Source organism: Eretmochelys imbricata, chromosome 16, assembly GCF_965152235.1.
Source record: "Eretmochelys imbricata isolate rEreImb1 chromosome 16, rEreImb1.hap1, whole genome shotgun sequence".
Lineage (NCBI taxonomy): Eukaryota > Metazoa > Chordata > Testudines > Cheloniidae > Eretmochelys > Eretmochelys imbricata.
The window spans coordinates 22,763,350-22,776,948 of record NC_135587.1 but is presented as its reverse complement, the minus strand read 5'-3'; the positions used below and the strand labels follow the sequence as shown (position 1 = coordinate 22,776,948).

At 42.0% G+C, this 13,599-nt stretch overlaps 1 protein-coding gene across 7 annotated transcripts in view; it reads left to right on the top strand.

The window, feature by feature from the left end:
• Positions 1-13,599, top strand: part of LOC144276020 (N-acetyllactosaminide alpha-1,3-galactosyltransferase-like) — a 63,564-nt gene that overhangs the window by 19,251 nt on the left and 30,714 nt on the right. Inside the window, exon 1 of one of the 7 annotated variants that reach the window (XM_077835832.1) lies at positions 5,252-5,280. The exons of 4 other annotated variants lie outside the window; for them this stretch is intronic. The gene's annotated coding sequence lies outside the window, so the exon portion shown is untranslated. Of the gene's footprint in view, positions 1-5,251; positions 5,281-6,139; positions 6,160-10,214; positions 10,379-13,599 lie in introns of those variants that run through there. 2 more of the 7 variants (XM_077835834.1, XM_077835833.1) reach the window with 2 other exon arrangements.

The following is a 13,599-nucleotide window of genomic DNA, read 5'->3' as shown; positions in this document are numbered from 1 at the left end:
TCTACCACTCCTCCCAGTTTAGTATCATCCGCAAATTTGCTGAGAGTGCAATCTACACCATCCTCCAGATCATTTATGAAGATATTGAACAAAACCGGCCCCAGGACCGACCCCTGGGGCACTCCACTTGACACCGGCTGCCAACTAGACATGGAGCCATTGATCACTACCCGTTGAGCCCGACAATCTAGCCAGCTTTCTACCCACCTTATAGTGCATTCATCCAGCCCATACTTCCTTAACTTGCTGACAAGAATACTGTGGGAAACCGTGTCAAAAGCTTTGCTAAAGTCAAGAAACAATACATCCACTGCTTTCCCTTCATCCACAGAACCAGTAATCTCATCATAAAAGGCGATTAGATTAGTCAGGCATGACCTTCCCTTGGTGAATCCATGCTGGCTGTTCCTGATCACTTTCCTCTCATGCAAGTGCTTCAGGATTGATTCTTTGAGGACCTGCTCCATGATTTTTCCAGGGACTGAGGTGAGGCTGACTGGCCTGTAGTTCCTAGGATCCTCCTTCTTCCCTTTTTTAAAGATTGGCACTAACTAATGGGGTTAAAGCTAGCAGGAAAGGCCAATTAGCCGTAAGCTGCACCTGCTGGGGATCTAAGGGGCAATGCTGCTAACTGAGAATGAAGCTCACCAGGGCAGGAACAGGTGAGGCTTCTATAAAGCCTAAGAGTTGAGGCTAGCTGCTGACTGCAGTCACACTCCTTAATGCAAGGTAGAGCCCATTTAAATCAAAACCCAAACCCAAGTCAACCCTATTGAAGTCCTGGGAAAGAGCAGTAAAGGCAGAGAGTACAGAGCTGAACTGCTGGTTTGAAGGTCCTTGGATTGGAACCCAGAATACAGGGTGGACCTAGGTTCCCCTGGAGGCGACTCAAGGAACCTTATTCCTCCAGACCTTCTCAACGTTCTGTGCCAGCAGCTTACTTCTACTTTAGTGAAGGTTCATTAGCTCTGTATGGGCCAGGGGTGGGCAAACTGTTTGGCCTGAGGGCCACATCAGGGAATAGAAATTGTATGGTGAGCCACAAATGCTCACAAAATTGGGGTTGGGGTGACAGAGGGGGTAAGGGCTCTGGGGTGGGGCTGGGGATGAGGAGTTTTGGGTGTAGGAGGGAGTTCTGAGCTCAGATTGAGGGGGATCGGGGCTGGGGTAGGGATGCGGGAAGGGGTGCAGGTTCCAGCTGGGGTTGTGGGCTCTGGGGTGGGGCTGGCGATGAGAGGTTTGGGGTGCAGGAGGATGCTCTGTGCTGGGATCAAGGGAGTTGGAGAGCAGGAGGGGGATCAGGGCTGGGGCAGGGATTTGGGGTGCGGGGAGAGACTATGGGGTGCAGGCTCCGAGGGGCGCTTACCTCAAGCGGCTTCCCGGAAGCAGTGGCATGTCCCTTCTCCAGCTCCTAAACGAGAAACTGCCCCAACCCTCGGAGAGGGGCCATGAGGCTGCTTCCAGGAGGTGCGTGGCGTGGCCCACAATCCGGCACCCCAGCTGGAGCACCGGAGCGGGGCAAGCCCCAGACCCCGCTCCCCAGCGGGAGCTTGTGGGCAGGCTTAAAACGGCTTGTGTGCCAGAACCGGCCCAAGGGCCGTAGTTTTCCCATCCCTGGTATCCATAGGCTGTCCCTTCCCCACAAATCTCCCCAGTGCCTAAATAATTTAATCCAGACAGGTTCTGCTGTCTGATTGCAGATAGTGGGTCTGACCAGCACAGGGGTATACTTCCTATGTCTACTTCTACACCATGGATCCATCCTTCGATGTGACAAGCTATACATGTTTTAGTTTGGCAATCATCTGTGTGACAGCGGTTGAAGGAAGGCATAACTTCACAGCAACCTGTGCCAGCAAAGCGATAGAATTTCTATAAAGGGCCCCATTACTGTGATTTCGGAGTGGCTCACAATCTTTATTGTAGTGAACCTCATAATACCCCAGTGAGTTAGGGAAGTACTATTAGCCCCATAGCACAGATGGGAACTGGTGAATTGCCCAGTGTCAGACAGGAGAGCTGTGGTAGAGCAGGAGATTGAACCTGTGTCTGCCAAATACAAGGCTAGCCCTGGAACAACTGGATCGTCCAGCCTTACACTTTTGGCTTGTGTATAAAAATGAATGTATCTTCCTTGTTGGGAAAGCTTTACAATATTTTTTAATTTTTAAAAATGGAAATTATAGTGAATTGTGAAAATCAGACCTCTTTTAAAAATGGCCGGTAGTTCTACCAGACAGAGACTGAATAATGCTGCATCATTAATGAAACATTGAGCTTGCCTAAAATGAAAATGAGTGGTTTCTATGACACCAATAGGGGAAAAAAATTAAATAACACAGATATCTGGGGTTTTATTAGCTAAAAATATAGAGACACAAACACAAAATGAATATGATGGTAATCCTCAAAACTATGAATGTACTGGCTTTCAAAGAAAGAATGAGACAAAGTCACTTGATATGGTATACATCTTCAAAGTACATTAGGACCAGCACAGAGGACGCAGACCTGAGGTCTCTAAATCAGTGGTTCCCAAACTTGTTCAGCCGCTTGTGCGGGGAAAGCCCCTGGTGGGCCACGCCGGTTTGTTTACCTGCTGCGTCCACAGGTTCTGCCGATCACAGCTCCCAGTGGCTGCGGTTCGCTGCTCCAGGCCAATGGGAGCTTGGGAACCACGGCTCTAAATCAATAGTCTTCATTTTCAGCAGAACAGTTGTGACTTCTCTTTGATAAAAGGATACCTAGGTGCGACAGCTATATTTTATTAATTCAGAGGATCATTTAGAGACTGGGAGCAGGAGGAAATTTTAGTACAAAAATGTTAATATATGGTTGTAGGAATTTTGTTAATTGAACCTTCTGATCTGCTTGCAGCATGCAAGCCAATAATGTGTATTGAGGCAGGTTTTATTGTTTTTATTTCCTGATAACAGCATGCTTTTTTGTTCTCTCATTAATAGTCTGTATTTGTATAATGGTCTTATGCTGTAGATTTTATTTTTGGGAGTTGATGTCTAAGGTAAGGCTTGGGAGGTGGATAGATTAGATTTGTAATGACGTGAGATTCTGGGCATTTCTGTATCTGTGGTGAAATTCACACATCAATGTGCAGGGGCTCTGGCACCTTCCTCATTCCCGTACAACAGAAGTGCAGTCTTTGTACTGTGTGGCAGACGGCCTGCTATGAACAGAGGGCCTCCACATCTTCCCTGTGTGTTTTAGCAGGGCTCCTATGCCACTTCCACACAGCCCAGCACAGAAGAGGCCTAAAGTGAGGGCTGCAAACCCCCAACAGGGGTCATCATGTCATTCCAGCATAGGGCCCAGAATAGCTGCTGAACAGAGGCTGCAGAGCTATTCTATTTTATATAGGTTCTGATACCCTACACCCTGCTCATGTGTTGGGGTGGATTCTCTAACCCTCAAGCACCATATATAAGCCCCTTCATTTTCAGTTTAAACCGATTTTTACCAAAAAAATTCCCAGGTTTCAGAAAAAGGATTTAGTTTTTTCTGATTTTCACCCTACTTTTGCATCATTCCAATATATAAAAATAACTTGTTTTATTAGGAAAATACAATCCACTGTGTGAGATCTATGTATTATAATATATTAATCTGTGTGTACGTGCAAAGCTGCCTGTTGAAGTAAGGCTATGTATTAGTTTAGAACAGAGGTGGGCAAACTACAGCCCATGGGCCGGACCATTCTGCCCGGCCCGTGAGCTCCCTGCCGGGGAGGCTAGTCCATGGCTCCTCCCCTGCTGTCCCCCCTCCCCTGCAGCTATGCCGCCACGCGGGCAGCACTCTGGCCCGCTGCTCCTGTCGGGCAGCGTGGCTGGCTCCAGCATGGTGAGGGGGTGGGGAGCGGGGGGGTTGGATAAGGGGCAGGGGGTCCCCAGGGGTAGTCAGGGGTCGGGGAGCAGGGGGAGTTGGATAAGGGATGGGGTCCCCAGGGGCGGGGGTGTGGATAGGGGTCGTGGCAGTTGGGGGACAGGTAGCAGGGATGGGGTTGGATAGGGGGGTGGGGTCCCGGGAGGGGTTAGGGATGGGGGGTCCTGGGAGGGGGCGGTCAAGGAGCGGGGGGGGGGGTTGGATGGGTCAAGGGTTCTGAGGGGGGTGTGAAGTGGGAGGGGGTGGATAGGGGGTGGGGGCCAGGCTGTTTGGGGGGGGTACAGCCTTCCCTACCCATCCCTCCATACAGTTGCGCAACCCCAATGTGGCCCTCAGGCTAAAAAGTTTGCCCACCCCTCGTTTAGAAGATACACACAATAAACAAACAGGTACGCATGCAAGTTCTGAAGTGCATATGCAGCTGAATGTACTGATTAATTTCACGCCTATCATGTACACATTTCAAGCTGTTAGCAGATAACGATTTAAAGATTTTACACACTAAAATGGGAAGAAAATGAAAATCTGTATGAGAATATGTTTCAGAACACAAGGAAGTATTCGAAAAAAATTAAAAAAACAAACAGGCGAAAAGGATGAAGTTGAGTGTATGAGCGGCAAATGGTGGGGCCCAATTATTAAATGTAAATATTTATAGGCTAATAGTTCTAAGTCTACAACAGTAAACTGTTTATTAAAATGAAAAGTTTTATTTGGGGATTAGAGATATATTATTTTCTTCAACTCAGAGGTGGCCTTGTGGTTTGAGTTCTGTTTTAGTTCTGCAGCAAACAACACTGATAAACAGAATTTAAAGCATTAATCTACTGAATACTTTTTTCTCCTGTCTTTCTGTCCACCAAAATAAACCCCGATATTTACCCAGAAAAATTATTAATAGACTTTTGCACTGATTTTCACCTGTTTTTGGTGTAGTGGTAACAAACACTGATAAATTCCCAGGAAAAATTAAATAAAATCAAAACTTAAAATGAAGGGCCCTAACTACATAGTTTCATGAATAAGACTCGTATAATCGAGTTTGTGGATTGTGTGAATTCCACCCACAGGATATTAGTTACTGTCTACTCTCAGACACCTGGTGCTATGCAGCGTGGGGCTTTTTCCAAGATTTTATTTATTGATGGGAAATTATGCTCTCCAGCATAGCCTCATGAATTACATCTCATTTTCATTCATGAGGAGCAGCCAGTAGCCACACCTTCCCGGGGGAAGGATTAAAGGCAGGATCCTTGGAATCCAGGCCTCATCATCAGAATATAGACAGAGCTGAGCCGCAGAGGCAGAGTAGCAGGCCGTAGTACGCGGTCTGCGATGGGTTGGGCTGCTTCATTTAGGAGGAAGATCAAGGATTCAAGAGTGGTAGGAAGAGAAGTCTCTGCTCTGGGGCATGGGGATTGGGGTTTGAAGAGTCTGTCAGATTGTGTGGGGGTGGGGGTAAGAGAGAGAGAGTGTGTGTGTCCATCCCTGACATTGCTTATCTACATAAACACAGATGATACCATGCTTTTCAGGCAAAATATTGTTGTTAATTTACATAATACATTCATGTTAGAATCACTCAATAATAAGGCTCTTTGCACGGTTTCATTCTGAAGTAAAAATAGACTTCTTATGAAAATTCTAACCAGGTTAGGATACACCTGATAACACCAATGCTCCCCCACAAAATATATATTTCTCCATTGGATAGATATGTTGGCTGAGAAAGATGAGAGAGAGAGTGCATTGCAGATTGGCAGCAATGGCTGCTTATGGGAGAGATCATTTATATGCTAGTAAACAAAGCAGAAGGTTTTGATGAGCTCTGGAAAAGGGTTTTAAATGATATCAGAAGGGAAGTAGCTGACAGAAATAGAAGCAGATGAGCAGGGCCCCATAGGGGTGTATTAGAGCCAGGGAGTGACCCAGCAACCAGGCATGCTTTTGCTTTATATTGGTGTAAAAGGCTGGCAGTGTTTGACTGAAATGATCAGTCCTGTTGTCAGGTGTGCACCCGGCTGGGAAAGGGAGAGAGGGTATGCTGGCTGAGCAATCTTGAGGGAGGAAGCATGTCTAGGAGCAGCCAAGCCCAAAGAGAAGGGGAAGTTTGAGCTGACCATACATAACAGTGTGGCCTGCCCCTTTAAGGTCCTGGGGCCAGCCAGCCTGTTCAATTATCAGACGGAGCTGGAAAAGGATTATATAATTTCTATAAAGGGCTGAGAGCCTGCACTTGAAGGGGAAAACCACAGGAAGCAGGTGGGTGCCTATTGCTGATCCTGGAGTAAGGGGGCAAAGATGCCACGGGAAGAGGCCTTGAGGTTCCTGCAATCTGATTTTGCCAGGGAATAGTTCTGTTATGTTGTCAGTTTTGTGTGTGAAGAATAAAGTATTGTCCTGAGAAAAGGGCCTGAAGTGACTTTTAGGTGTGGTGTTAGTCTTTCCTGAGCTGGGGAGGCACGCCAGTGGTTTACGGATGCATCTGATGAAGTGAGCTGTAGCTCATGAAAGTTTATGCTCAGATAAATTTGTTAGTCTCTAAGGTGCTACAAGTATCCTTTTCTTTTTACACTTGCTTAGTTATACAGTGACTTGGGAATGGAAAATACTGATTAGAATATTTAACTAATCCCCTTTATCCAGTACAGGAAGCTTCCTTGCACTGTTTTTTCTAGTGCCCTCTAGCTGTTGTTGCTGAAAAATAAAATTCCTAATTAGAACTAATAAAATATCTCTACTTTATGAAGTGCCTTGTGAACAGGTGCCTCTGAGCACCCAGCATACTGCAAATAAACTATACAAATCAAAAGACAACATGACACAATATCTAGTACACACGGTGCAGGAAATAAGACAATCCCACTATTAGTCCTAATGAAGGAAAAACAGCTCTTCCAATAAATGTTAGTACAGAGAAAAAGTCATTTCCCTTTAACTTTGGGGCTTTTCCCAAGCCAAGCATGAGGAATGTGAAGCAAATTGGAATGGCCTAGTGATTCAATATGTGTTGTGCTCTCCTGCTCACATTGAATTTACAGAGAGAGTGCCAATGGAAATATCTACACAGAGAAATTAAGCCGATTTTACTAGTCACAATAGCCAGAAGCAAATATATGAGGAAACAAAGCCACAAATCTTACTATACACAGCCTGCAGTTAGTAAACTGCAGCCTTGTGAAATATCAGGTAATTAATTAAGACAAAGGAGAAGACTTTTGGGGGCTGCATCTTGCCTTTGTAAAATCAGAAATGGGATAAGTTGGATCTGTGTTCAGTTGATTCAAAACCCCAGTGTTGAGGTGGGTTTAAGTAACTGGTTCCATGTTTGGCTCCTTGGTGCTCAGGCATTCTGTTCACCAGGATATGAGAGAGAGGACCTTGCCTTTGGATGTTTGAGGCCACAATCCTGCAAAGACTTACATACATGCTTAACTTTACTACCATGAGTAGTCCCACTGAAATCAATTAAACTTACTCATGGTTGTAGAGTTAAGCATCGTTGTAAATCTTTGCAGGATTGGGGCCTCAGATCTCTGTTGCTGTGCTCTTGGGCTTGAAAACTTCTTTAAAAGGTGCAGTAAAATAAAACCTACGATATCAGCTTCTAGTATCTATCTACCTGTGTGTCTGGCAAAATGATATTCTGTAGGGTTTCCTCAAATGGTTGTTTCAATTTTTGTTTTGTTCAGTGGACTCTATCATAGAGGAATCAGTCCCCTCTGTGAGGGTTAATTCATAATAGAAAAGGAGCAAAAAATGCCCTTCTCATTGTGAAGTATTTAGTCTACTGCCATTTAAAGCTTTCCTTTAATGACTGCATCATATTTCTGATATCTAAATTGACTATATTTAGCTGAGAGTGGAACCATGTTCTTTTTATCCCAATCCAAGAAGCACTGTGTTGTGGCAGAGTTTCATTTTCTGAAGCCATGGGACAGCTAAGAAAAGTTACTGACTCTAAGTGACTTTTTGGTCCCTTTCTACTTAATTTATTTGTAGTATGACTGCCAGTTTAGCACTATTTCTTGCTTTGTTCTCTTTCCCTGCTCCATCCAGTAGTCACTTTCAGGATCCTTCTGTGTGGAATACGCTATGTTCTCCTTTGTACAGGACCAGAACCTGGAACACCTTGATTAGAACTTTGCTACCATGATTTATAGACTCTTAAACGTTTTTGTGCCAGAGAAGGAGGAAAAACAATAACAAAACCAATTCTATGCAGCCAGCCAAGACACATTCTGGGGAAAATATGCAGGAGCAGTGGAAAAAGTCCTTCAGTTGCAGATACTTAATTTCAAGCATAAAACTAGCTGATGCTCTAATTTATTAAAGTCCACATAATCATCCCATGTTTGTTAAAATATTTAAACACTACGTATTCTACACTGTGTGGAAGGCCTTTCCACCTATTTGCTATCAATATAAAATAATATATTTCAAGATCTTAAATGTATTACCTCTTCAATTAAACTTACTCTTGTTCTACTCTTCCCAGTAAACTCTAATCACTGAACAGTATACATCACTACCAAGTTAAAAATCATTTTCTGTTAAATAACTCCTTTTTGCTTACACCTTAGATAATATACATTTTAAAATGTAATTTGATTTCATTATTAATGTTCATTTAATTTTTTGTACTTCTCATAGGTCTTGGTCCTGCAATTGGATCTGTACGGTTGCTTTCCCTTCCTCTCCTAATGTGTCCTTGGCTGCATATGGGCAGACTCCTGTACTAGCATAGAACCCTAATAGCATTTTATGCCAGAAAGAAAGAGTGCCTTTGCAGATCTGACTATAGGTCTTAGCAAGGGCAATGGAAAAAACAGACCCGTCATCTTTGCTTTCTAGCTCTTGTGCTTTAGCACAATGCTGTAATGTTTGGGTTACAAATCCTGCATGGAAATATTTACACTCAAACAGAAAACCTGCTTCCACTAGAATTTTAAGAGAAACACAGGATAGAAACCTCTTTTGATCTTAGATTTTATAAAACGTAAATTTACTTGGCAGTGTCCCTTTAGTTTTATAATAATCCTTTACTAGTTTATGATGGAAGGATTATATACCAGAACAGAAATCCAATAAAAATTCTTAGAGATATAGGAAGCTTTCCTGGAAGTATCTGAATGATCCTATTAAATGCATACTCCGCCCCTTGCCATCCCTTACCTCCCCCTCCTTTCTGCCCACTTCTTTCCCTCCCGGTCTCTATCCCCCTCCTTTGAATTTTGCATCTATTATTTTTCTTCATAATTTTTCATTAACTAATTGGATTTTTAAACACATTTTGATTGTAAATTATGTAATATAAATTGATTTATATTTTGAACATTTATGTGAATTGTTTCAAGTATAGCTAAGGCTAGGCAGAAAATGGGTAATATGGTATGAAGTTTATTATAGTGTTTTCAATTTATATTTTAAAAATTAATAAAAAGTTAATAGAAAAAATCCTTTACTAGCTTAAATTTGTGTCCCTTTTAAAGTGAGATGATATTAGAGTGTAAAAAGCTTAAGTTTTAGAATTTTTTTGTCATGAGTGATAACATGTGAGATCATGCTGTAGTTTTAGTTGTCATCGTAAATGGGTTCACAGCCAGAAATATATGTCTAAAGCTCCCCCCAATTTGTCTGAACTTTTGGGGTTTGGATAAAACAGAATCCAGTGAGGAATCACTTCATTTGAAAAACCAAACAAAAGAGATTTTGCAAAAATAAAAAAAGCCCAATTTGATCATTAATATTTTTCTTTTTTAATGATTAAATGTTCTTTTGACTCTTATCCTGGGAGTTACTGAACGTCTCTTATTTAATTGGCACCAAGGGCCCTCCATTCCTATTTAAATCATTGAAAGCTGAAAGTGCTCAGCACCCAGAGTCGGAGGTGCTCAGAACCTTGCAGGATTAGGCTTTTTAAGATTGTTGTTTTATTCTGTAAATAAAGTTTTAAAAAGAATGAATAGGCAAAAGCAAAACCAAAAGCATCTCTTGGAAAACAAGCTAAAAGCACCCCCTCAAAACTTATTTTCTAGGAGCTCATCAAAGCGTACCAGCCAATGTAATATTTTAGGTGAGAAAGGAAGGGTGCCACCTTCAAATGGTTGTCTTTTCCGCCTATCTTATTTGCATTAACAGAAACATGACATGTCACTTTTTGCAAGCAAAAACCAGGAAATGTGATATATAAAATACCAAAAAATATGAAGCTCCTATGCCTGTTTTTTTTCATTATTTTGTATCAAGCAAGGCAGCGTGGCTAATCTTCACTTCACCATTCTGCAGCACAGCAGGTTACTGTAGAAATGTTCAAAATCCTGTGTTGAGAGAAATTCCCCCCTCAAACAACAGAACGGGGCTTATTTTTGTCAGAAAGGACTGGAACTTTGTTTCCTTTTATTTCCGTCCTGCCTGGTTCAGGAAGTGCAGAGCTCAACAGGTTATTTTTTTTGCACAGAAAAGTCCAGCCATGTGATATGTATGTAGTTGAACTGCTAAATTCTTCTGCCTTATAGGGAGATTTTAATGTTGCTATTTGTTCTGTTAAGAGCCTAGTTTTGCTTGTGTGTGTGTGTGTATGCTGAGCTATATACTGCTTTCTCGCTGTGCTGTTAAGGGGAACAATGTAAGCCTTCAAGGTCTTTTTTTCCCCAAGCCTTAAAACTGACTCATTTGATAGAGACAAGGTGGGTGGGGCAATATTTTGTAGAGATGTTTTTAATAGCCGTAGAATTTTTTTGTTTAGCCTGCTAGTCTTGCTGTGAACGGAATATGGCCATTGCTTGCTGTACTGACTTAATATTAAGAATACAGATTCTGGGGTCTAAGTTAGAGCCTTTCCTTTCTGTGGAAAATGCACGTATTTATTATTTTATCTGGAAGTACAAACTCAGTGAGATGAAAAAGTTTCTTAAAACAACAGTATAAAGAAATGGTGGCATCAACATTCTTTGGGCCAGCTATCAGGCAACAAAAGTCAGACAGATATCTGTCCCAGAATTGACTACATTTGCAATCATTTCAGTGGCATTAACAGTTATCAAGATTATCATTCACATTGATATACCTTGCTGCTACTTTGAAAAGCAGCAGCTGTATTCACCTCATCTAGCCCTTGCTGCTGACAACAGGAGATACTCTACATTGCTCTGGGCATGCTCTTAAACTCCCTTGGAGACATGGTACATAGCCGATTAGATGGCCCTCTCCCTAGGCACTCTTCTGAGAGCTAAGGAGGGATTCTTGGCTGGAACATGACAAGAGAGTGAAAACTTGCTATGACAGGTCAGAGTCTAACCCTCACCAAACTAGAAATGCAAACACACCAGTTGCAACAGAAAAAGCCATCAGCACAGATGTGTACAGCAGTGAAGAAACAATCCAAACCACAATATTAGTGTGGCCATTGGACTGTGTGTTTGCAAAGCAGTTATGGGTGTGTTTTATGTTCTGTCACGTAATCCCTACTTACAGAAATACAGCAGAGCTTCTACTAAGAGGAAAGGACTTTTTTATTTTACAGATAAAATCACTGTAAAAATGAACTGTAAAAGGTCTGTCACTACATGTAAAATATCAATGAAACACTAATTGGTATAGATTGCCATATGCTGATTTAATAGTCTTTCAAATCTATGATAGGTTTGATGTATAGGATCGAAGATGCCTTTATAGATAGGTTATCAATGTATGATACTTTACTGTTTCTATTAGGTAGGACACCTTTCTCCCTGTCAAGATATTTTTGTTTCTATTCTGATTAAGATGGCTAGAGACATCCCAACAATGCAAGCATTTGTTTCTCCCTTAAAACATTTTTTTTAATAATTAAATTAAAAATTCTTTGGAGTGATGCAATCCTAAAAGGAAGCTTTCAGAGTAGCAGCCATGTTAGTCTGTATTCGCAAAAAGAAAAGGAGTACTTGTGGCACCTTAGAGACTAACCAATTTATTTGAGCATAAGCTTTGAAAGCTTATGCTCAAATAAATTGGTTAGTCTCTAAGGTGCCACAAGTACTCCTTTTCTTTAAAAGGAACCTGTGACTTAGTTCCGTTGAAGCTCGTCAGTCAGTACCAATTTGCTGGTGGACAGGGTAATGATACACCAAGAAAGGGGCCCTTTTGGGCCAGGAACATTTTGTAAAAAATCAGATACAGATTTATGTTGCGATTATCAAAATTTACAGACCTGAGAATCACAGAATCGTCTCATGATCAGTACTTGCCTCAAGGGACAATAAATCTTGATGGTTACTGGCTGGCAGTGTTTTCCTATTCAGGTGTTGATGTTGCTGAGAAAGGATTCTGACTTCTGCTGATTCTTTGGGGTCTGGTGATTGGTTAATTTACTCCAATATGAAACATGAGAGGCTCTGTGTGGAAAAGGATCTGGGATATGAGCTGAGCAGTCCTAAAGGAGGAGTACTATGAGCAGTTGCAGAGGTTTGAGCTAGTCCTTACGATATTTCGTTGTTCTTTTTTTAATAAAGCCAAAATCCAAGGAGAGGCTGAGCTTGGCCTTTATGTAATGTGTGGACTGTTTGTAGAAAAAGTTGGAAAGCACTTGCTTAAAGTCACCAAAATATCAAGTCTTCCCATGCATCCTTACATCCATTCTGATTGCCTTAATCAAAAATAGCTGCAGAGTTCTATTATTGTAAACTTCAAGTGTGTAACAATTTTCTTGTAAAGAGAAGAGGTGAATCTGGAAGTACCTCACAGAATGACCAGAAAGCACAAGCCCCATCAGTGTTGGACTGGTGGTGCTCTAAACCTAAACAAATTAATAAACTGAAATCTCCATTCCTGGACGGGAACGAAATTGAACATGTTTTTCAGGAAGATGCAGCCTTTTGTATATTTTTATCTGGTTTGACAACATTGCTCTGTATTCTTCACTTCTTGGGAAGGAAAGGGAGAAACTTAAGATCAGATCACCAAACCTATGTTTCAACCAATCATCAGACAAGAGTTTAAGATAAATCTGTAGCAGCATCTCAGGGCTTGTCTACACTTACAGTGCTGCACCAGTGCCACTGTAGCACTTAGTGAAGACGCTACCTACGCCGATGGGAGAGCTTCTCCCATTGGCATAGGTACTCTACCTCCCTAATACGCAGTAGCTATGGCAAGGGGAGAAAACGGAGCTGTTGAGTGAATGAATGTCAGATAGAAACTGCTATTAAAATCTTTTTTTTTTTTTGGACTTGCTCTAATTTTTTAAATAGTTGTGCCGTCTGCTCAGGTTTCAGTGATACCGTGTTTTAGTCTCAATCTTTTCTTTATAAATCATAGAGGGTCTTAACTGTTCATTGTGCTACAATACTGGATAGCTGCCCAGGGTTCAATTTCCTTTCCTATCTTGTAGCTTTCTGCAGAAACCTGCAGAACAAAAATTTCTGACTCCTGTTGTCTGCAGCTGGGACCACAGCAAGTCTGGAGTAGTACGGGGGGAGCCTGTGCTACTATAGGTGTAGAAAGCTGATTTTCTTTATTTTTAACCAGAGATGGTTTTTGTCTAAAATTGGAGTTGGGCATGAGCCACAAAGTTTGGATCTGGATTTGAATCTGAATTTCTCCAAGGTTTGAAGACCAATCTCTAATCTGGATTTTGAGCTGATTTGGGGGTCTGAAAAGTTTTCTAGAAGTGAAGTCAAGAGGTGACAGGGTGTGTTGTGGGGGAGCTTTTCTGGACTGACG